The sequence below is a fragment of the Hyperoodon ampullatus genome (assembly GCF_949752795.1).
Source record: "Hyperoodon ampullatus genome assembly, chromosome: 1".
NCBI lineage: Eukaryota > Metazoa > Chordata > Mammalia > Artiodactyla > Ziphiidae > Hyperoodon > Hyperoodon ampullatus.
The window spans coordinates 119,095,564-119,121,106 of NC_136914.1; positions in this window are offsets into that span (position 1 = coordinate 119,095,564).

Below are 25,543 nucleotides of genomic sequence, written 5' to 3' on the forward strand. Positions count from 1 at the left end.
GGAATGTCATTCAGCCTTAGAAAGGAAGGGAATTCCGACACCTGCTACAACGAGGATGAACCTTGCAGACATGATGCCACGTGAAACAAGCCAGTCACAAAAGGACCCATATTGTATGATTCCACTTATATGGGGGTACCTAGAGGAGTCAGATTTAGAGACAGAAGGTAGGACGGGAGGTTGGGAGAGAGGGGAATGAGGGGTTAATTTTTAGTGGGCACAGAGCTTCAGATTGGGAGGCTGAGAAAGATCTGGAAAGGGATGATGATGGTTGCACAACAACGTGAATGTACTTAAAGCCAGTTTAAAGTGGTTAAAAGGGTAAATGTTACATACATTTTCCCACAGTAAAAAGTCAACAACCACCATGGCAGGGGTGCTGGCCAGTCAGATGGGTGCTTGTCGTAAAGGACAAGGTCAACTCTAGCAAGTGCACCACCAAAGCTAGCCCTGGATAGCGAGTATATAGCTCAGTGCAGTGGCCCATGTCCCCGTGCTACCCTGAAGTTAGAGCCAGGACACTGGTCATACCACCTGGGGAGAGAGTTCAGGCAGACGGGGTGCTAAGAGGTAAAGGAGGCACTCTAACCTGCCCACGACCAATGCTCAAACACATGAAGCTCTAAAAATGAAGCAGCTGGACGCCACTCTCCTCCAAGTGGACACGTCCTGGACCAAGTGCATTGATTCACACTCCGTGGGCTGCCCCTGCAGCTAAACACACAAACATTCTTCCTTCCATCCTCTTTGCTGTCTGCATACACTTAGTTGCCAGGTTGGCTGTCTCTCCCCTTGGTCCCCACCATGCCAGTCCCAAGGCCACCACCCCATGGAGGCTCTTTACTTCTTCCTGGAATGAAGTCACTGTGTCCTCTTGCCTCCTGGCCTGGGGAGGCCAGCAGCAAGGGCGCTGGTGGAGGTGGGGTCAGTCAGAGCCACACTGCTGAGAGTCAGTACCCAGGGAGGACCGTGATGGGCTGTGGAGCGCAGTTCTGGAGATCTCAACCCCACAGGTAAAGCTGGGTTGAGGACAGATCCAAGGGTTTACAGGGTCAGGGCAGGAAGAGGCATCGGCACTGCCCCAGGGCTACTGAGTCAGTGAGTGTGTGTTTCTGTCCCAAAGAATTCTAAAATGCAGGACGTGGCAGATGATGCCTCTGAGCTGGTCTCCCTTCCTCCCATCCACCCATCCCTGATTCATTTTTCCAAAGCTTGGCTCTGAGAGGGGCCGTCCGCACATTGAGCCTTGGGCAACTCTTCAAAGCTTCTCACTGTACGGTTGACATTGAGATGTCTCACCCCAACGTTTGCAACCCTCTGTATTTTGTACTTGGCCTGCCTTTCAGATCAACATCCTCTCCGCGCTTCAGGCCCACAACTGTTCCCCCAGATGAACTTCTGCTCACCGCAGAGTCCTGAGTGTTCCACATCTCTGCTAAAGCTTTGCTTTCAGCTGGAATACTTGATTTCCTTTATCCCTTTTATCAACGGTTGCCAAATTCTATTCTCAGAGGTGGCTTTACCAGGAGGTTAGCAAAGTTTAACGTCAGGACCCCTCACTTGCACCGTCCCTCCCTCGGACCTGGAGACACCATAATAATCAGTTCACATAGGCATGTACTTTGTAAAATTTGCAGTAGCAAGATAAGTAGGTTAAGACTTTTGTCTCTTTCCAACCCAACTTTGCCTCTACACGCCTCACTAGTTTCTCGTGGTGTTGAAGTGGCTTTGAGCATTTTTGGGATCTGGCTAAGGGAAAATTACACTGGGGGGATATTGAATTTGAACTGAGTGGGATGTTTATGCAGTGTGCCGTCTCTTCAGTGTATACCAAGTGATTCCTAGCTGTTCTGGCGTAGAAGTTGTTTCCCTTTCAGTCCCCGTGCTGGCTTGTAGGGCATTGACACGTGAAGGTACAGGGCCTGGGGTCACTTCACCATATAAATCCTGTGGCCTCTGGGCCCAGAACCAGGTCCATGGGGAAGCAGAAGCAGAGTTTAAAATGTGTGGAGCCAGAATCTGATCTGTGGAGAGTTCTTTCAGTCATCAGATGTGTAAAATCGTAAGGAGAAAGTTCTGTTTTCATTGACACCTAAACAGAATGGAAGTCCTCTCCTGTTAGGAAAATGCCCTGTAATGCAGCAAAATACCATTGTGAATGCATAGAGGTGAGTCATGGAGGCCAGGAGGGCCTCAGGGAGCCTGTGGCTGATCAAGACCCAGCTGGCTGTGGAGCCCTTAGAGGATTGTGGTGGTGCGGTTGTGAGCGTGCAGGTCTCCGAGTTGCAACACACCATCCACATTTTGTATATATATGTATGTGTCTGTGCTATGCAACCTCTAGGTACCTATGTTTGCCATATGTATAAGTGAGGATCTGTATCCCTAATGGATGTATAATGAATTACGTTCCACAACACTGAAGGAACATGTTGTAGAAACATGGGAACCAAAGGAAGCCGGATGGTTCGATTGGCACAGAAGCTGTAGAATTTGGGATTCTTGGTTCAAATCCATCGGCAGGCAGGGTTCAGGTACCATTCTGTCATCCCTCGGTGTCAGGAAGGGGCTAACAAGTGAGGGCAAGAGGGGGTCCCTCTTGTTGACTGCCCACACATGACAGCCCTCCACCTGCCCCAGGTGAGCAGCGAGGGTAGAAGGGTGGGGTGAGGTTTGCTCAGAACTCTGTGAGCAGGTCGTGGACCGGGGCTCACTGAACGGAGCGAGAAGCAGGCAGCACCCCAGGACACTCGAAGGCAGATCTACTGACATATTCAAGAGCATCTCACCCACCTGAGGGCTAAAGTAAGTCAGGAAACCCCAGGAAGTGGGTGGAGCCATAGGAGCAGGGACAGAGTCCCGCTAGGGCTCCAGAATCTCAAGCCTCTCCTAGGTAGGGGAAGACTGGAATGATTTTAGCTTTTGAAACTGTCAATCTGCCCAAGTGTTGGTTTGGCTGACAGGCTGGAAAATTCCTAGGGTTACAATTCAAATAAGAATAATAGCGTTGGAATCATGAGTATAGTTTTTTCCTTAAATTATGTTTCCAGATCTCTGTGAAGTCAATCCAAAACATAATTAATACTGTTGTTTTGTTGTTGTTGTTGTTTTACTATGGAGGATAAGTTTTCCTTGTAAGGATACACACAGACACACACACACACATGAGCGCACACATGATACAATATATACACATGTATTTGCCATGAAGAAGTAATTGGAGAGATGGAAGACATCCCCAAGTTGGTGGTAAATGTCAAGTGAAGGAAGCTGGTGACTGTGCTCCAGGTATGGGGAGCCTCTGAGCAGCCCTCATGACAGTGCCCTGGCCTGGGGAATGTGCAGGGACCCCAGCCCCATATTGCCACTGCCTTAGCCTTATGAGCCCAGCACACCTCCTCCCTCCCTCCCCTGTCCTGCAAGTTAGAAGTCAAGTTCCAGTCCCGTAATGCCATTCACTCTCTCTCTGTCTCTCTTTCTCCCTTACTCATCCTCCCAGACCTGCATCCTGCCTTCCACCTGGTTTTGAAAAACGGGTACGCAGCACTTACACCTACTTCTCTTTTGGAAGGAAGGAAGGGACATGGGAGAGAAGTCTCTTAAGATCTGGGTTGCTCACGGAATAAGAGCAGAGCTTCAAAAGACTGACATGGATGAGGCCGGAAGAGAGAGAGCATTTGGGGGGCTGAGCGGCTGGGGCATCGCAATCTCCGGGGGCCCTGGGGAGCGAAAGGGAGTTTGCTTTGGGGGGTGATTGCCTTTCACAGGCAGTGGCCGCTCTCTCTATGCTGCTCCGTGCAGCCCTGGGCACAGAGCTGGCCATGGTTGTGTTTCTGGTTACGCTAACGCATGGCACTCTGGACCGGACTCAGGGTGAACCTCAGGAAGCAGGACACCGGGGCTCAGTGACCCTGGAGTGCCATCTGTGGCCTTCGTGTCCTGGAGCAGTCTCTCCCTGGGTCTGAGATTCCCCATCTGAGCCTGGACAAACTTCTTCTCTTTTTGTTCTTGTTTTTGGCTAGCTTCAGCCTCGGTAGATCTGAACCCAAAGTGGGTCCCCTCCCCCCAGCCCGACTCCTTAGCCATCCAAACAAGAGCTGAAAAGCGGTGATGGGGAGCGTCCCCACAGGAGAACACGGAATTATGGTTAGATGTGCTCTTTGGAATAGGGTTTGCAAAATGCTTACATCCCTGCCGTTGGAGCACCCCCAAACCAGCTGGAAGGGAGTACAAGCTCAGTCCCTCATCAGAAAGAACCGTCTTACTAGTTCAAAGGATGATCCAAAAAAAACAAGCAAAACCACCACCATCCCTATACAGTCCTTCTCCTCAAATCATCTTTTAGCCAGAACCCTCCCCAGCTGGGTGCCTTGAAGTCCCTCACCGGGTCCACTCCCAGGTCTCAGCCTCTTTCTGATTCTTGTGGTTGACGTGGCAAGCCCCCTTCTCCTGGGTCATCCCAGTCTCCAGAGACCGGCCAAGCACCAGGGCAGTCACCTTTGTGATATAGAACTTCCTGCCACTAAGGACAAGGCTGAGAAGTTCCAGGGGGAGGGGGCTGAGGGCCCGTCCATCTCCCAAGGATGCAGCCGGGATGAGTGAACTGTGCCATCCAGCCCAGAAGGACCCTTTCCAGGGATGCAGACTGCGACTTTGCGGCAGCTCCTGGCACGGCTGAATTAATTCATCGCCCTTCCCAGTGGTGCCTGAAGAAGATGGAGGCTCAGAGGTTACCTTCCAATCCAAGATCTAAAATTATTTTAGAAGATAGTTAAAATATTCTACCTGTTTACAGCACATATGTTCCATCAGCGGCCACACTGAGTTTAGCACCCAGATCACAAGATTCGTTAGTTGCAAAAGAAAGGTGGCCATGGTTAATCCCTTCACGCGTGACTCACACATTGCGGAAGTGATTGGGGGATCCTGGGGGTGAAAAATTGCCATTATGGTCCAATGCCAAAAGAAGGAAAGGTAAACATAAAGCGAGAAGAGAAGGAAAGAAAATGACTGGAATGAGGTCACCAACATTTTCTGATCACCTGCTATGTGCTAGTGCGTGTCACTCATTTTTGTACCATATTTAATTCACACAGCCTCTCTCGGGGGTGGAAGTACTCTGCTCATTTTACAAACCAGATGAGGAAATAGATGCAGAAGGGGTTGTGTCTCAAGGTCACCCAGCAGAGCCCTGTCCCTCAGGACTAGCAGAGGGGAGGAAGGAAGGAGGCAGACAGGAAAGATGGAAGGAAGAGAACAGCCTAGAGGCATTTGCTGGAAACCTTTCAGAGAAGCAATCGTGCTCCAACCTGGGGACCATCATCAGATCCACATACCGTCTAGAGAGGATGCTGCTTGTGGTCGGGGCCGCATGTGAGGGGTGGTCCTGCTGAATGTTTTGAGGTTGTGGACCTTCACCCACAGCACCAACCTTCTGTTTGCTGTGCATTTCCTGCTGCCTTGTCTTCCAGGTTCCCTCTGCCATGGAAGATGCTTTTCTGCTAATTCTGTCTAGGACTGAATGCAAGAGAGGTTTAGAACCTTCCAGAAAATGATCTTTTTGTGTACAGATGGAGAGAGTAGGAGAAGAAGCTTTGGAATCAGACAGACTCGGGTCCTGGCCCTGCTGCTGACTGTGTGACTTTGGGCAAGTTACTTAACTTCTCCAAGCCTCAGTTTTCTCAATCACAAAATGGGGAGAATAATAGTGTCTCCCTCCCAGGGCCGTTTTAAGGACAAAATGAGGTCATGTATGTCAAACATTTAGCACCAAATCTGGCATATATTAAACGCTCAATGTCCATTGACTTGTATTATTTTTAGTATGTCCCAGTGAAACGGCCTTGATATAAGGAGTGTCCCATCGATAAAAGTTTCTACAAAAGCAGCCCGGGTTTGGGATTATTTGGTCAAATGCACCATGATCTACTGAGGTGGGTGTGAGGCCCTGTCCTTGGCCAGTTTCCACAGACAGTGTGTGGGGGAGCTGGTGAGGGGGTAAGAGCGGGTTTGGGGGAAGCAGGGGGGCTGGCCCCAAGAGGAAGCTGTATTTAGGTGGCACCACCTGATGGTGCTGAGGACACAAATGGATTGTAGGCAGCCTCACTTGGAGCTCCGCTTTTCCTACAAATGGGTGCTTTGCCTCTCTGCCCAAGAGGGTGCCTCAAATCCTACAGAGATACTTTTGGTTTGGGTCTCAAACTCTTTGGGGGCTTCAAAAAGGTCTGGAAAGACTAAATGCCTTAAGCCATTGCCACCTCCATCAGAGAGCTGACATGTAGCTGCCCAACCCCCAGCCCCCCGCCCCGTCCTACACAGCATTATACATGGCAGTTGGCGGGAGGAAAGGGTTGAAGAGAGAGTCTGCAAAAGGGACTATTTAACCGATAGGGGCACACATTCTGCCCGTTTGGTAACTTTTCCCAGAGTAACCCCACAGGCCAAGCGTGAGGGTCTCCCCTACCCCCTCCATAGGCCTTAGTGTGTTCTTCCTGTTGGTTATAGTTCCGATAGAGAGAAATTATTTTCTACTCAGCGGCTTTGGGGTAGAGAGAGAAAGTGTATGTGGTGTGAAGGATTTGGAAATGGAGGCCCTGAAGTTGTGGGTCATGTTTTGTGGTTAATTCCCTCCGCATATATAAATAGTGAGCAAATGTTTATAAACAGGAACTCTTCGTTTCAGTGATGAAAGCTCTGCTCCGGCCCACTCTGCTTGCGTACGCGTGAGTGCGCGCGCACACACACACACACACACACACACACACACACACACACACACACACCCCTTGTTTTTCTCTCTCATACACACAGCTGCATGGAGCACGGAGCTGGAAAAGGTGTTGAGAATCAGGGATCAGGCTCCCCTTCCTACCCTCGCCCAGCTTTCTCTCACTAACACCCATCTACCTGGATAACAGGCTTGAGAACTGAGTGGAATGGGCAGCCCAGAGTTGAGGTAGAAAATCCCACGGGAAGCACAGGGAAACGAAGATTTCTGGAAGAAAGGGGTGGATGGACTGGGAGGTTGAGCTGGGGCAATACCTCCTGGGTACAGTGGCCCTTCCCCACCCTGGGTTTGAGTCCCCTGGGGTGGGGGGGACACTGGGTTGTTCTCACCTGGGCAGCGTCAACATTGAATTGGGGGAAGCCAAGTGGGTTCAAAGTTGGATTTGAGAACTTTTTATTTCTCCTCTACAGAGAGAGAAACTGCTGCTGAGCGTCTTTCTTGCCTTTTTCTCCAGGTGCCCTCAGCTTTCCTTACTTTACTTTGTCCTTCCCCGCTTTGGAAGACAACCTTCCAAACCCAAAATACACGGTACTGATGTTCCTGCTCCAATAGGTTCCTTCCCAGAGCAAGGATTCCTAACCTAGAACGAGCAACCCTTTGAAACAATGTTAGTATTTTTGAGTGGGCTGCATGCATTTTGTAGGGCCCCCTACTTTCAATTCTGTTCAGAGTGAAAAAGGTTTATTTCACAAGACAGCACTATTTTTGTAAAATATGTAAAATACAATAACTTCCAAATTATTTTTGTAAGTATAATTGATTTACAATACTGTATTAGTTTCAGGCATACAACAGTGATTTGATATTCTTATATATTATGAAATGATCATCACTATCAGTCTAGCTACCATCTGTCATCATACAGGCTTATTACAGTGTTATTGACTGTATTCCCTATGCTGTACATTACATCCCTGGGATTTATTTATTTTATAACTGGAAGTTTGTACCACTTAATCCCCTTCACCTATTTTGCCCATCGCCCGCCCCCCCACAACTCCCTTCCCCTGTTCATTCAGCTATTCATCTGTTGATGAACACTTAGATGGCTTTTGTATCTTGGCTACTGTAGATAAAGTTGCTATGAACACTGGGGTGCGTATTTCTTTTCAAATTAGTGTTTTCATTTTCTTCAGATAAATACCCACAAGTGGAATTCTGGATTGTATGATAGTTTTATCTTTAGTTTTTTGAGGAACCTCCGTACTGTTTTCCATAGTGCCTGCACCAATTTACATTCCCACCAACAGTGCACAAGGTTTCCCTTTTCCACACATCCTCACCAACACTTGTTATTTCTTGTCATTTTTGAAATAACATTCTGACATATCTCATCATGGTTTTGATGTGCATTTCCCTGATGACTAGTGATGTTGAGCATCTTTTCATGTGCTTGTTGGCCATCTGTATGTCTTCTTTGGCGAAATGTCTCTTCTGGTCCTCTGCCCATTTTTAATCAGATTTTTTTTTATATTGAGTTGTATGAATTCTTTATCTATTTTGGATATTAACCTCTTAATGGACATATCATTTGCAAATATCTTCTCCCATTCAGTAGGCTGATTTTTCGCTTTACTGTTGGTTTCCTTTACTGTGCAAAAGCCTTTTAGTTTGATGTAGCCCCATTTGTTTATTTTTGCTTTTGTTGCCCTTGCCTGAACAGACAGATCCACAAATATATTGCTAAGACTGATGTTGAACAGTGTACTGCCTATGTTTTCTTCTAGGAGTTTCATAGTTTCAGATCTTACAAGTCTTTAATCCACATAGAGTTTATTTTTGTTTATGGTGTAAGAAAGTGGTCTAGCTTTATTCTTTCACATGTAGTGCCTAGTTTTCCCAACACCATTTATTGAAGAGTTTTCCCAACACCATTTATTGAAGAGACTGTCTTTTCCCCACTGTATATTCTTGCCTCCTTTGCTGTAGTTTAATTGACCATATAAGTGTGGGTTTATTTCTGGGCTCTCTATTCTGTTCCATTGATCTATGTGTCTGTTTTTGTGTCAGTAGCATACTGTTTTGATTACTATAGCTTTGTCCTATACTTTGAAACCAGGGAGTGTGATTCCTCCAGCTTTGTTCTTCTTTCTCAAGATTGTTTTGGCTATTGGTGTCTTTTGTGGATACAAACTTTAGGATTATTTGTTCTTGTTCTATGAAAGATGCCATTGGTTATTTTGATAAGGAATACACTGCATCTGTAGATTGCCTAGGGGAATATGGTCATTTTAACAATATTCATTCTTCTGATCCATGAGCCTGAGATATCTGCTCATCTGTTTGTGTTGTCTTCAATTTTTTTCATCAAGATCAGCATTCAGGTCTTTCGTCTCCTTGGTCAAACATATTCCTAGATATTTTATTCCTTTTGATGCAATTGTAAATGAGACTGTTTACTGAATTTCTCTTTCTGATACTTCAGAGTCCCCTCTGAGGTCTATAGCTGGTTGTCTGCACCTCGTGGATTTTGGGCCAGTATTGGGAGGTAAAATCAGAAGCCATAGGGAATTGGGGGGGGAGTATTTAAGAAGCAGGGTGAGGCCTACCGTTCATTTAGGAGAGGCACTCTGGGGATGGGTTCCAAGCTTCACCCTCCAACATCTGCTGAGATGATCCAACAAGCTCTGTCTGGACCCCAGAGAGGAACCCCAAGGAAGGTCTAGAAAGCAGGCAGCTGTCCCTTGATATTAACATCCAGGTCAATGAGCAGCCTTTTGTCATGGGGTCAGTTGGGGTCAGAATTGTCCCAGACTGCGTCTAGACTGTGTTCAGGTAAATAACCAGAAGAGGAGCCCTCTCGATCTCCTTGCTCACCCCGAGTCCCCTTGCTTTCCTCCTACGTGGCTTTTTTATTCCTGGTTTAGACCATAAATAGATACTGTGTTTGCCAGTCAATGTGTGAAAATAACAGAACCATTATCCCTCACAGAGTAACTCCTTACAACATGAGTCAATTTTTTTCCCTATAAATTGTCTGTTGACAATTTTTTCTTGTGTCTGTAAAGTGCTTTGAGCTCCTCAGAAGAAAGGTGCTACACAGACACAAGATGTTATTATTTTTGTCATGATTATTATTTCATAACATAGGACCCCTTTATAACAGCAATAAGTATGGAAAGCAATTATTTTGTTTGCTTTGGTTACATCTAGGTCTTACGATAGCAAGATGTGACATCCAGAAAACCAAGTCACGGGAGGAAAAGAAAAACAATATGTGTTTGTATGCTTCCTGTCATCTGAGGGTTTTATAGCCTTCACAGGCATGAATTCATTAATCCCCTGGGGATATAAAGAGATGAACACTATTGTGCCAGTTTTAAAGACAAGGAGAAGCTGGCAGATCTGGAGTTACCAGAAGAAAGAACCCGAACCTGAAGAACTCATTTGAAACCTCTTTTGCGATGTGCTGAAAATCCCCCTTCTGGTCACACCACAGGATCATTGAAAACCGACATACTTTGCTGGCCAGCAGCTGTTGGAGGGGCGGGCGTGGTGGTGTCCCTTCCGACCCCTTCTGTGCGGAGGACTTCCTTCCACACTATCCCCTAGACACACTGACCTTGGTGCTGCTGGACACAGAGTAGGTACCACATGGCTGGGTTAATTATATCACATAGAAATGTGCCAGGACTAAACAAGATAACACTGCCTGACTAACCCAATGAGTAGGTACCATCTTGTAAGTTGTGAGAAAGTTCATGTCTCTCAAGGTTGGGTCAGGAGTTCTTGGGCAGTCTTGGATCTTTCTCTGGACACAATCCTGCTCATCCAGTCCTGCCAGGATTTGTGACTAGTGGGCCACCATATTCACTCATTCATTCACCATGTTATATCAGGGAAATGTGATGTACTGGGAAAACCGTGGATTTGGGAGTCATGTAGACCTTGGTTTAATCCTTAAGTCACCTCTTACTAGCTATGCGATTTGGGGCAAAGGGTTTTTCAAGCCTGCTTCCTCACTGACAGTGTGGGAGCAATAATATCTTCCTTGTAGGGGTGTTGTGAAAGTTATTGCTAATGTATGTATAGCATCAGCCATAGTAGGGGAGGTGGCTGGGGGCTGATCATTTGTTCAGTGATGTCATGTCACTAGCTTGAAATTGACCATGGCAAGAGTATTTCCTCCATGGAAATCAGCAGATGCTACAAAGCAGGGCTTTATTTTCCCCCAAGAGCCTATTTATCAACACACCCCTGCATAGTAGGCACTCAGTAAATGTAGCTATGATTAGTAAACTCAGGTAAAACCCATGTTGATTCAAGATGTAGAAATAGAATACATCCATTACAGGGAACACAGAATCACTGCTTGTTTTACAAGTGATATCGCATCTGCCCCGAATTGATCCCACAGAAAGATGAATGTGTGGCCTCTTTTGGTACATGGAGCTTGTCATTTAGATCTATTGCTTTTGCTTATTGAACTTGGGAGCATATTTTGTGTTGCTTCCAGTAACTCAAATTATCATTTGGCTTATAAGAATGCACTGGCTAAAACCCAAACCGACAGAAAAAAAAAAAGAGTTTGGGAAATAGTTTTCATTATTTCCAAGCTGGAGAAACAGCTTGTCAATCAACAAACATCCAACATTGTGCTTGATACTACAACTGATCCAAGAAATGTGCAACAGGATTCTTGACTTCATGAAGCCCACAGCCCGCATGGGGTGGTGAGAAAGACCGCACATGTATTTGAAGTAATATAAAAAAATGAATAACCTTTGCAAACACATTATGTGCCACAGTATGCTTCCATATAGGAGAAATTCAGGCACAGGGAAATAAAGTCCATTTTTTTCAGGTGACAGAACTAGGAAGAAACAAAGCTGGGATTTGAATTCAGACTGTAGGGCCAAGACTCTTTCCAGAAATAACTAGGGAACAAATGATGATATTCTATGCCGAAATAAAATTGGGCCAAATTTTGTATGTAGATAATTAGAGAATGGACAAACTATAATTAGAAGCTAATTATGTGGTCACAAACAGCAAACGCAAGAAGATCAATTGAAAGGAAGCAGGAATCACATGGAGATTCCTGATGGGGAAAGCTTACAGAAAAATGAGATCTGTACAAGTTGACAGATAGTCACACATTTTTGTAATATTTTCCTAAACAACAAACACAACCAAGTCTGCATATGTTTGCCCCAAAGGCAATAAACCATCTGATGAGACCGCCATGGCCAAGACAGGAGGGCTGAGTCCTACAGGAGAGGGTACAGATCATAATGGAGAAGGCCTTTCCTCTGCTGAATCTAAAAAAAAAAAAAGGTTCTGATGAACCTAGGGGCAGGACAGGAATAAAAACGCAGACGTAGAGAATGGACTTGAGGACATGGGGAGGGGGAAGGGTAAGCTGGGACAAAGTGAGAGAGTGGCATGGACATATATAAACACTACCAAATGTAAAATAGATAGCTAGTGGGAAGCAGCTGCATAGCACAGGGAGATCAGCTCGGTGCTTTGTGACCACGTAGAGGGGTGGGATAGGGAGGGTGGGAGGGAGGGAGACACAATAGGGAGGAGATATGGGGATATATGTATACATATAGCTGACTCACTTTGTTATACAGCAGCAACTAACACAACAATGTAAAGCAATTATACTCCAATAAAGACACTAAATATATATATATATATATATATATATATATATATATATATATATATATATATATATATATATATATATATATATATATATTAGGGAGAAGTCAGTCCAACCAATGTTTAGCCATTACAGACCCAGTCTATTTTTCTTATTACACAAATCTTCCTTGCTTCTCTCCCTTTTCCTCCCCTTCCTTCTTGGTCTTAAACAAACAAACAAAAAGCACTGATGGGCTATTCTGACTGTAGCCAGTCCAAACACAACTCCAAATAATAAATATTGGGGCAATGATGGCAGAGCCACTGCTTGGCTGGAGGGAAGAAATGCTTCATTTCATACATCATTTACTACTGTGCTAGGCAGCAAAGCCACAAGCCAGGAAAGATTTAGAAAGTTAAGAAGGGAGGGGGAAAAACTCCAACAACATCACGATTCCATCTCCATTATCTTGTAAAGTTTACTGATGCACAACAAAGAGGCCATTTATAATGGCACCCTTGACGGCTCTGATTTACACAAGGAAAGAAAAAATGGTGCTCCACAGTGTTTCAGTGGCATTTTTTATTGGTCACAGGCTTGACTGGAAGTGTAGTGATCTCTCTCTGGGACCCAAAGCTGGGTTTTCTGGAGCCCACTTTGGAGTGGGAAGTAAATATCCCACACATGGGCTGTGGAGGTCCGACGTGGCCCCTGAGATGACTTGGGACCACCATGGCAGAAAAGTAATAGAAACTTACCAGCCAGCTTTGGTAGCCACTATCCATCCCTGAGCAATGACCAAGCTGGAGGAAGGAGATGCTGCAGCCGTAGAGGTGGGGAGGGCAGCTCCCCCTTCTCACCTGGTCAGCAAAACTCAGGAATCCCTGTCCATCTCTGCCATCCGCATCCTTCCCCTCAGCACCCCAGCTCCGCCCCCTCCCCCTCCCCCCATGTCACAAGTCCTCATAGGTGACCCAGAAGTCACACCCACGTTGTCTGCGTCCCAGAGTCTTCTCTGCAGACATCCGACCCTCCATGGGACAGCTCCCTGACAACCTGGCTGTCCCAGCCCTGCCCCGGCCAGCACAGAGGCCTGAGGTTTGCATACCAGCTTGACGGGCACACGGAGACAGGGCACACCTGACAGCTTTACCGTGACCTCTTCACTCCTGAAAGGCTGGTGGCCTCAGGCATGGCCAGTGCTCTTCGAGGGTGGATGGAATGGAATATTGGTTTCTTGTCCCAAAGAAGAAGTGACGAAGGCTGGTCCCAGGGCAGGGTGCTGGGCCAGGTCACACCCGCTTCTCCTGGCCCCTGAGCACAGCCTCTCACTTCGGGGGTGGGGGTTGCGCTTCAAAGTAGGTTCCAGGGGGCGTTTCCCCAGGAATCCTCCAGCCTTCCTCCCCTGCCCTCACCTCTGGACAGGCCTCAGAGCAGCCACCAGGCCCACCCAGGGCTCCCAGGACCCCCATTTCAGGAAGGTCTCTTTGGTCTCTTTCTCCCAGTTGCTCCTGAGGCTGCCAGGAAGTCTCCGAGCAAAATCTTGTTGTCTGAGTCCTGCAGACCCCTGACTGGTGACCTATCCAATGAAATCACCTCCCCTCACTCTTGCTGACAATTTAGCTGCAAACATTCCTTTTTCTACCCCTCCCCTCCAGCCTCCCTTGCCTCTTCTAGCCCTTTTCCTAAGGAACCCAATGCACCCTGCAGGAGGTCTCAGCAGAAGGCCTTTTCTTTGGAGGACTTGAAACCTGTGTGCCCCCGACAAGTTCCTTAAGACCTCAATTTCTCCTCTGTAAACTGGGGAGAGTCTCGTGTCTGTCCTGTGGTAAACGGTGAACAGCGAGCTCTCAAAGACACCAACCAAGCAAAAAAGAAACTTCTGATGTTCTAGCATTTGCCAGTTTCCACGGTGTAAATACTTCCATTATGGCCAATTTCTTTTTTTTTAAATAATTTTTATTGAAATATAGTTGATTTACAATGTTGTGCTAGTTTTAGGAGTACAGCAAAGTGATTCAGATATATAGATAGAGAGATAGATAGATAGATATTCTTTTTTTTCATTCTCTCTCATTATAGGCTATTACAGGATAACCTGTGTTCCCCGTGCTATACAGTAAGTCCTTGTTGATTATCTTTAAATATAGTAATGTGTGTATGTTAATCCCAAACTCCTAATTTATCCCTCCTCCTGCCATTCCTCTTTGGTAACCATAAGTTTGTTTTCTATATCTGAGAGTCTATTTTTGTTTTGAAAATAAGTTCATTTGTATCATTTTTAAAGATTCCACATATAAGTGATATCTTATGATGTTTATCTGACTTACTTCACTTAGCATGATAATCTCTAGGTCCATCCATGTTGCTGCAAGGCATTATTTCCTTCTTTTTAATGGTTGAGTCATATTCCATTGTGTATATACACCAGATCTTTATCCATTCATCTGTCGATGGACACTTAGGTTGCTTCCAAGTCTTGGCTATTGTAAATAGTGCTGCAGTGAACATTGGGGTACATGTATCTTTGTGAATTATGGTTTTCTTTGGATGTATGCCCAGGAGTGGGGTTATAGGATCATATGGTAACTCTATTTTTAGGCTTTTAAAGAACCTCCGTACTGTAATCCATAGTGGCTATACAAATCCATCACAGCCAGTTTCAAGCTAGTCCCATGATGTCACCGAACATGCGGGTGGGAGGCGATGCACACAGTGGGCTTTGTGAGCTGGCTGTGCTGTGCAGCCCTGAACCTGTCCCATTAGGTCGTTGGATGCTTTAACTATAGGTGATACACAGTGTTTAAAGCTGTTTGGTACACTGCTTGGCACACAGTAGGCGTACTTAGCGAGCTGCGGCTCACATCAACCAGGGCTCTCAGCTTCCGGTCTGTCTCCTTGCCCTGCAGAAGGCAGGTAATAGATCCGCTCTTCTGGGAGAAGCAAATAGCGAATGATCTTTCCAAAAAAAATGAGGCTCTCTTTGCTGGCTTCTGATAAATTGCTCTGAGCAACTTCTTGGAAATAACCCAGGGCCAGTGCCTCTGTCTCAGGGCAGCCCTGGAAAGGGAATCAGTCGAGGCATGTCCCTCCCTGCCCCCGGGACAGCCGAATCTCTGCCTTGATAGAGATTCAGCTCAGCTGCCTCGACTCTTGCGCCAGTATTTAACCCACAAAACCCCCATTTACTTCGAGCAAGTTCCTGATGTGTTTTTTTCCTTTCCTAAGCAACAGTTCTGCTGCTGGCCACATCCAACAAAGGAACAAAGTCACATTGTTCAAAGCAAACAACTCCAGTATCACTTGGAACAGATAAACAATCACGCTCCCAGACCTCAATCTCCAAACCCAGCTGGACAAAGCAGAGTGAAAGGCTCAAGGCCGCGAGGCAGCAAAGCACACCTTTATCTGCTTCCAAAAGGCCTTTATCAAGTGCAGTTTTTATGTGGGTTTCTTTCCCCCCTGACTGTTACTAATATCCTTTTAGAAACTTTGAAAATAGCATGTCTTTCCTTACCGATGGGTTCTGTTCCAGGTGACTTTGATTGATTTTTTTTCCTCGCCACCCCCTGCGTTTTGAGGAGGACAAAAAGGGTTTCTCTTGTTTCTCTGTTGGCTTTTGAAGGTCCCCATAGTGAGACTATCATTTCACCTTTTAAAACTCAGTCTCCCCATCTTTTGGACTAGATGATCATTTTAGATTTGTCTACCATTAGCCGTCCTGTGATTCTGTGAGTGATCGCCCTTTTCTGGTCCCCTGCCCCCAGGGAGCAGGACTGATTGACAGGAGGATTTTACCGCGTAAAAATTCACTGGGTGCAATTTATTACTTGCAGGCATGCATGATGACAGCAGCTCACAGCCCTCTGGGTTCTCGCTGCTGGGCACTCAGGGAATCTTTGAGAGAACTGCTTCTGCAGGTCACTGGGCTACCTACGGGTCAGGAATCTACAGAATGCAGCCACCCTGCAAAGGCGGACAGTTGGAGGGGTATATCCCACCAAGGAGCGGGGCTTGGCTTGAAAACGAAACCCTTAGCCAGCCTGAATATGTGGCATTGCCTCTTGTGCACACTAAAAAAGAAGAAGAAGAAGAAGAGGAAAAAAGACTGGTTACATGGCAAGCACCTAGTTAGGAATTATTCACAGACACACTGGAGACTGCTAACCAGGGTACGACGGGAGAGTATCAGGGCAGCAGAAGGACTGAGGCACTGTGAGAGCCTGACCCAGAGAGAGAACCCCACCTGGAGGGACAGCAGGGGCAGGTCCCTAAAGCCCCCAAGCAAGAGAACCTGAGTCTTGGGAAAGGAACAAGATTTCTCCAGTGGAGAAGAGGGAGGGAGGGGGTTCCAGGGGGAGGGAACAGCTTGGGCAAAGGGTCAGAGGCATGAAATGCCCACAAACCCGTGTGAGCGTGGCCTTGGCCTGGCATGTGCCCACATTCCCAGGACAGAGGGTGAAAGAACTCATTCTTCAGAGTTCATCTCTTTTTTTTTTGCTGTATGCGGGCCTCTCACCATTGTGGCCCCTCCCGTTGCGGAGCACAGGCTCCGGACGCGCAGGCTCAGCGGCCATGGCTCACGGGCCCAGCCGCTCCGCGGCAAGTGGGATCCTCCCGGACCGGGGTACGAACCCGCGCCCCCTGCATTGGCAGGCGGACTCTCAACCACTGTGCCACCAGGGAAGCCCAAGAGTTCATCTCTTTTAACAAAAAATTATTTGCTTAGTGCTTTCTGGGGCCCTGGGGCTATGATGAGGGTTGAGGCCAACACAGAAGGAGCATAAGATGCCTCTACCTGGCGCACAAACTTCCTCCCCTTTATCATCCTCAAGGTTCTGCACGAGTCCCTGCTTTAAAGGCCACCATGACCTGATGGGAGAGTGCCCCCCTTGGACCCTCAATGCAATTATCGTCTCTATAATTAATCTTTACTCTTAATCCTGACTTGCTATATCTCTTCCACTGTTGTCTTGGACTGGTTTTTACATTTTAAAGTACTATTTAGTGGTGTATATATATATATATATATATATATATATATATATATATACACACACACACACACACATATACATACAATGGACTACTACTCAGCCATAATAAAGAATGAAATAATGCCATTTGCAGCAACATGGATGCACCTAGAGATTATCACACTAAATGAAATAAGTCAGACAGAGAAAGACAAATACAATATGACATCACTTATATGTGGAATCTAAAATATGATACAAATGAACTTATTTTCAAAACAGAAACAGACTCAGAGACATAGAAAACAAACTTATGATTACCAAAGGGGAATGGCAGGAGGAGGGATAAATTAGGAGTTTGGGATTAGCAGATACAAACTACTGTATATAAAATAGATAAACAACAAGGTCCTGCGGTGTAGCACTGGGAGCTATATTCAATATCCTGTAAGAAACCATAATGGAAAAGAATATGAAAAAGAATATGTGTGTAACTGAATCACTTTGCTGTACAGCAGAGACTAACACAACATTGTAAATCAACTATACTTCTATAAAAATAAAAATTAAGAAAAATAACTTCAAAAAAAATAAAGTACTTTTAGTTCTCAACTCATTTTTAAGTTGACTTAGTTGGAGTATAATTTACATACAATAAGATGCACAGGATTGAAGTGTATAGTTTGATGACAATGTGTACATGTCACCACCACCCCAACGGCATAAAAGACCCCACCACTCACCCAGACAGCCCAGCCCACCACTGATCTGATTTCTAGTATCATAGCTTCCTCTTCCTCTTCTAGAGCATCCTATGAATGGAATCAAACGGTAGATCGTTTTTGATGTCTGGCTTCTTTTGCTCAACATAACTTTGTTGAGAGTCATCAATGCTGAGTGTTATCACTAGTTGGCTAATTTTTTTTTTTTTTTTTTTTGCGGTACGCGGGCCTCTCACTGTTGTGGCCTCTCCCGTTGCGGAGCACAGGCTCTGGATGCGCAGGCTCAGCGGCCATGGCTCACGGGCCCAGCCGCTCCGCGGCATATGGGATCCTCCCAGACCGGGGCACGAACCCGTATCCCCTGCATCAGCAGGCGGACTCTCAACCACTGCGCCACCAGGGAGGCCCTAGTTGGCTAATTTTTATGGCTGAGTGGTAGCGTACCACATGGATACAATAATTTCGCTTTTTCATTCCTTCCCCTGTTGATGGACATTTGGGGTGTTTTCTCTGTGTATCTTTTGGTCTTACCTTTCCAACTAGATTGTGAGTTTAAGGGCAGAGATGTGTCTCGCGTACTCTGTCCCCACCCTGAGAGCACCTCCTCCGGGGTCATGTCAGCCTGGGTCCTGCAACGTGTTGGTTAATTGAATTATATTTGTGGATAAGATGTGGTCCCTGTCTGTTAAGACCTTGTCGCCTAATTATAGAGGCAGCTACAAACATAAATCAGTTATTCCAAGACAACACATTTATTCCTTCATTCAGCAAGTGTTTATTTCAGAGAAGGCAGAAGACATGCCGATGAAGATCTAAGACACAGGGCAGAATGAGAAAGGTGGTATGAAAGAAATTCAGCAGAAGAGTCCTGGAAACTCTGAGAGTGAAGCGATGCCTTTTGCTGAGAAGCTCAGGGAAACCCTCAAGGAGGGAGGAGCAGATGCTCAGGCCTCAGAAGACTGGACACGGGAGGGCCACGACGGAGCAGCAGTAGAAGGTCCAACAGAGGCAGAGCTGGAAACACAGGGGGAGAAAAGGGAAGGCATTCCCAGCAGCAGAAGGAACATGACTGGGAAAGCAGGACAGGCCTGGACCATAGAGGGCCTTGAATGCTGAGCTTGGAAACCCATGAGCAAGCTCAAACACGCAGCACATGCCCATCAAACACTTTTGTGATGATAGGGATGCTTTAACAACAATTTGGCATCTATGCTCTGCAAGGCAAGACCGCCACCATCTCTGAATGATTACTTCGATGTTACAGGGGAACAACAGAAACAGAAAGGGGGTAAGAAATTGACTAGGTCATGGGCTTCCCTGGTGGCGCAGTGGTTGAGCATCTGCCTGCTGATGCAGGGGACACGGGTTCGAGCCCTGGTCTGGGAAGGTTCCACGTGCCACGGAGCAACTAGGCCCGTGAGCCACAACTACTGAGCCTGAGCATCTGGAGCCTGTGCTCCGCAACAAGAGAGGCCGCGATAGTGAGAGGCGAGCGCACCGCGATGAAGAGTGGCCCCCACTCGCCGCAACTAGAGAAAGCCCTCGCACAGAAACGAAGACCCAACACAGCCAAAAATAAATAAATAAATAAAAATACAATTTAAAAAAGAGAAAAGAAAAGAAAAGAAATTGACTAGGTCACACCAAAGGTGAATATCAGGGTCACAATCCAACCCCAAGCAGCAGGTGGTCAATGCTTGGGAGCAGCCAGCAGCCAAAGGGTAAAGGTCAGAGAGAGCCTTGTTTTGGTGAAAGTCAAAGAAATAAGAGTTCGGTTCTTTGTTCTTAAGGGATGGGAATGCGGTGAAATTTTTATTATCAATAACACTACATGATACTTTGAGAACTTTATACTTTTCAAATAATTTCATATTTATTATTCATTAGATCCTCATGGTAATCCTGACAGTTCAGCATGTAAGGCATTATTATTATTATTATCACTATTATTCTAGATTTTTCAGGGAAAGAAACCAAGACCCAAAGGGGTTAAGAACGTCTCCACATAATGGAAAAGAATATGAAAAAGAGTATATATATATCTGAATATATATATACATCTGAATATATACATATATCTGAATCACTTTGCTGTATGCCAGAAACTAACACAACATTGTAAGTCAACTACACACAAAATTTAAAAAAAAAAAAAAAAAAAAAGAATGTCTCTAAAAGAACTTTAGCTCATTAGCCAGGACTCAAATTGGCATCTCTTGAACGAATTTCTGCAACCAGTTATAGGAAAAGGAGAAGGAAGGGTTCTGTCGGATAGAAGTGTCTTTTTTTTTTTTTTTTTTTTTTTGTGGTACGCGGGCCTCTCACTGCTGTGGCCTCTCCCGTTGCGGAGCACAGGCTCCGGATGCGTAGGCTCAGCAGCCATGGCTCACGGGCCCAGCCGCTCCGCGGCATATGGGATCCTCCCAGACCGGGGCACGAACCCGTATCCCCTGCATCGGCAGGCGGACTCTCAACCACTGCGCCACCAGGGAGGCCCCAGAAGTGTCTTAAAGACCAGTGTTTCCAAACCAAATCAGCCAGTCTAAAGCTGCCTACCACTCCATGCCCAACACACGGCTGGCCTATGGTGGTCTGAGAAGGGACTTATCGCAAGTCAGGGCAGGGATCTGCTTCAGACTTTCTACTATGACTACGTGGGAGTCAGATTTTTCTTCTGTACCCAGAGGCGGTTGAAGGTTTAGATCACCAAGCTTTCTGCCAGTGCCGACATTTCTCTGATCGTTAGGGCCACAGTCAGAAAGTGAGGTGTCTGCACTAAGAACTGAGAGGGACCCCGAAGTCGTTTCTGCAAGGGTGTGAGACTTGCAGGGCCGGGCTGGCCACTCACTACCCCAGGCCTAAAGCCTCTTTCTGCTGCCTGATGTTTACAGCCTTGGCTGGGTCCTGCACAGACAGGCCCATACAGGCTGTGTACTGTGACCTTGGCCTGGCCTGAGAACAAAGAGCAATTCAAGAGGGGAAGAACCGGGGGAATTCACCTGTGTTGTCATTTTGCCTCAGTTAAATCCCGAATATAACCAGGAACCAGAGAGAAAGGGTCAGTGACCCACCGTGAGAAACCATCACCGTAAACGGAGCTTCTGGAGGGGCCAGGGCTCACGCTGGGGATGGCTTTCCCAGACTCTACAGCCTAACTTGGCATCTCCCAAAAAGTGTGTTTGCTTTTGTGTGCACATGATCACGACGACAGTCTGCTAAACCATGTGAATGATCGTCTGCCCCCTGCGTGGATCAGCACTTGCTTCCACCTTAATCCATGACAACCCAACGTCCATCAGGCCGACCAGCCCAGCCACCCAATACTTGATGCCCCCAATGGAAACAATCATCTTCCTCACTTGGCATCCTCACTTTTCCTCTTGAAATGTACACACGTTGTGAAGGGACTCTAGAAATAAATCTTTCCTCAATGAAATTCTCTGCACATGCATTAATTTCCCTCCTTCTAAACAGCAGCCAGGCAGCCAGCAAACAGCGACCACCCCTGGTCATTGCTGAGAAGATAAAGGATTATTAAAGGAGGGACCGGCTGCTTGCCAATGACAGCGTTTAGGTCTGGAGTACAAAGAGGCTGGTCTGCCATTGCCCTGTGCCTTGTAGGAAGATGCTAACAGCAATCTTCGGCTCTAATTACTGTCTGGTCCATTTTCTCCTGGGCCAAGTTTGCATAAGTTCTAAGCCTGGAAGTCGAAGAGAAATGGAATCTTACCCATAAACATGACCTTTCCATCACTTGGAAAAGGCACCCTCTCTCTCCTAAACACTGCAGCCTCGCTTCGAGCAATCTGGAGCTCTGAGCTGTGGAGAGTTGCCGTAGGTAGGAAGAAACTTTAGCTCTGGAATTCAATTAACTGTCAGAACTGCTGTTTGAGTTCGGATGAGTCACTCCTCTTCAGCACACGGGCACGGGGGCTGTGAGCCGCCAAGATGAACGGTGATTGATAAGCGCTGGAGGACCAGGACTGGACGCCTACCAGAGTCCTTCCCTCACCCACACACGTTTTTACATGAAAATAGAATAAAGAAATAGCGGGAGAGAACGTGTGAGTACATGGGAGATGCTGTCAAGAATTTGCCTATATCCTTTTCTATTTGTAAGTTTCACTGGATTCTGTGCTTGCAAAGAGCGGGGACTGTACCGTATATTTCCTGTCTCTCAGTTCACATCCAAATTAATGCTTAACGGGGGAAGAAAGGCTGCTATCTGGTACCCCACACACATCTCATAGCTGAGGGGAAGTAACTTGCCAATGAGAGCAAGGGCCGGGGCTCAGTCCCAGAAAGGCTGCCGCAAACACCTGCCCTAACCACTGGCTCACACTGCCTCTCGAAGGGTAGGGTGCACTGTTCTCTGTTTCACATGTAAAGTGAAACGTGGTCCTGAAAAAGGTAAAGGCATGTTTCCTGTTCTATGCAATAGTGTGTATGCAATCTACATACAATATACAATTCATACAATACACAATAGTTCATACAATATACAATAGGCAAAACGTGCCTGGCCCTTTTCCTCAGTCACTCGAATGGTTCAGGCCACGGCCGATTGGTCTGGTCGGTGATGTTCTTTGTCAGTTTCCCCCAGCTCCACGATGCATCTTCCAGAATCCTCTGCCCCTCGTTTCAGTTTTGTGTTTGCAGATGCAATTTAAGAAACAGTTCAAAGGGGAAAGGAGTACTTTGGTGAAGAACGGAAAAATTAACAAAACACTGGTTAAACTTACAATTCCTTCACGACTTGACGATGAACATTAAAACATAAGAATAGACAATCAAGTGCATTTGTCCACCATGCTTAGAAGACACAGGTTGGGAATGTCACATGCCTGTGAGAACCAAGTCACGGTGGCCACGCAGGCAGATGCACAGCATTCCGGGGGCCGAAAGGATGAAATAAGATACTCTGAACACATGAGAAATGCCTGCTGTGAAAGCGCTGGCCCTTCTGGTCACACATTTTATAAACTTCAGGTAGATAAGAGACGACAGTGAGAAGAATGACCTCAGCGTGGTACCCTCACGCAAATTAGAATTTGGGTATGGCTGCTCGAAGGAGCAGAAATTTTAGGTTGGGTCCATTTTATAATAGAACTCCCCAAGGCGTCACTGTATCACTGGGTTTTGCTTTCTTCGCCTTTGTCTTTGCTATCTCTCCCTGTTTCCCTACAAAACCAAACATGCTTGCTCTCCCAGCTTCACAAAGAGAAAAACGATTCCAAGAGGAAATCACTTCACAGCAAGTGAGCCCTGGGAAGAATTCAAGAGTGAAGAGCCCTTGTAATGAGATTAAGGGAAAAATGCTTTTGTGCATCCAACTCAGACCCGTCCTCAATACACGAAAGGAGCCAAAACAAACACCGGCGTTGTTTTGGGAAGGAAAAGGTTAACAAGCTATGAAAACAAAATTAGAGATATTTTCAAAGCATGACCCTCGGCAGGATAAGCAGAACGCAGTCTGCAGTGTGGCAGCATCTCCCCTCCTGTCTGACGTTTCTCTTGCAGCTTGGGGGGTTGGGGGTGGCGGAGCAGCCATGGCTGTGATGCTCTGAACAGACCACAAGGATGCTGCACCCTCCGTGGCGGATGGGCTGCATCCATTGGACAGAGGCATGAAAGCCTGGGTCCAGGGTAAAAAGGCACACAGCTCCTTGGTTCCTTCTTAGAAATGAGCTTAGAAAAAATTCTTTGTGGATCATGCAAAGCTTGGAGCTCAAGCTTTCATCAACCCTCTGGCAAAAGCACGAGTCTGCAAATGGAAATCCTGAGCTTGTGTCCAGACTTGGGTCTCAAGATGGCCCCGAGGACAAGACCCATACCTCAGTTTCCACATTCGGTCAATTAATATTTATCAGGCACTCACTGTGTACTGGGCTGAGGGCTTCCGGCTGTGGATATAAGGTTGAAAGGCCCCCATCCTTGTCATTAAGGGACACATGGTGTGGTGAGGAAACAGATACAAATGGATAGTTATCATTGTAGTATATGAAGCTTATATAGCTAATTTTATGAAATGGAATGGCTTTGATTAGTTTCCAACTACAGCAGTAATGGGAGTAATGCCAGTAGACATTTGATACTCAAGTGGAATGGTGTGTGTGTGTGTGTGTGTCTCTGTGTGTGTGTGTGTGGTCAGATGCCCGTCACTCTCTGTAGGTAGTACCCATGGTTCTTTAGGAGCCTGCAAACCCACTTCCCTGTCCTAAGCCGGCTTCCGATGATGGAGGATGTCGCCTGGAAGCACAGTGGAGCTACTGGGATGATGTGTGAAAGGGCCAAAATGACGTGATAGAGGTGCTTCCTTGCACTCTTCATCCAAAAAAGACTGCCATTGCCCACAAGGGCCCAGACGGCCTTTGTTTAATTCAATGCACAGAGATCCCAGCACTAATCATAAACTCTGTTGGTGATAATGATGAGAGGTTTTACATGCAGAATCCAAAGCCCAAGACAGAGAAACAGATGAGAGTGTAGAGGTGTCTACATGGGTTCCATGACAAGGCACGCAGTTTTCTCCAACAAGACTGAAAATCTTCCTTGTCATGTTAAAATCTCAGCTCTGCCTTGCCAAGAAGGACTCACCTGGGCATTTTATATGAAATCCCTGAACTTTGCTCTGATTGGGATGGTGTGGCTTCTTCTCAACGTCTCCCTGATTATTTTCTACGCCAAACTTCACGGCCATGGCTGGTGTTTCCTAAGATCTGAATTGATGAGGTTCATTTCCATGCATCACAAAGTAGAAATATCAAAAGGCACACAGAGCAGCTCAGTTTCCAGGAAGAAAGGCAGTGACTTATCTAAAATGGGAGCTTCAATCATTGCCTGACAGCCCTGTCCTTTTTCTATGACTTGTAGTACTTAGCCAAAGAAATTTGGTAACACTTGATAGTAAATTTGCGGTGGAGGCAGATAGAAGAACAATTCTGCTGTTCCTTCCTGCTGAATTCAGGGGAAGAAGGACCAGTAATTCACCTTTGGGCCCTCTGGTGAACTTCTGGTTAAGTGTTAGTTCCCAAGAACTTTTGTTAACCCGATGTGAAGTGAATCAGGCTTTTTATTTCCAGATATGTACACAGATTTAGATTCTCCCTTCAGATAAAGTACTTGTTTCCAATTCATTGGAGTCCTCAGACCTAGGTTTCTTTGAATGCATTCAGCTCGTGATCATCTGGAACAAGAATTACTCACCCCAGGCCAGCTTCCTCTCATGTTCTTGGTTACTTCCCTCCTCTTTTCCTGCCCTCCCAGGTCTGGAATTTCTATTGTATCGACTACTATGGCACTTCATCCATACGGTGTCTTATGGGAAACAAGAAGTTTGTTATCTGTTTTTGTTCCCCTGATGACTGAAGCTTATACCTGAAATCTTAAAAGACATACTTATTTATAGATGTCCTAAAATACTTCCCACATTCAAAATACATCCAAAGGCCTTCTTGGCATC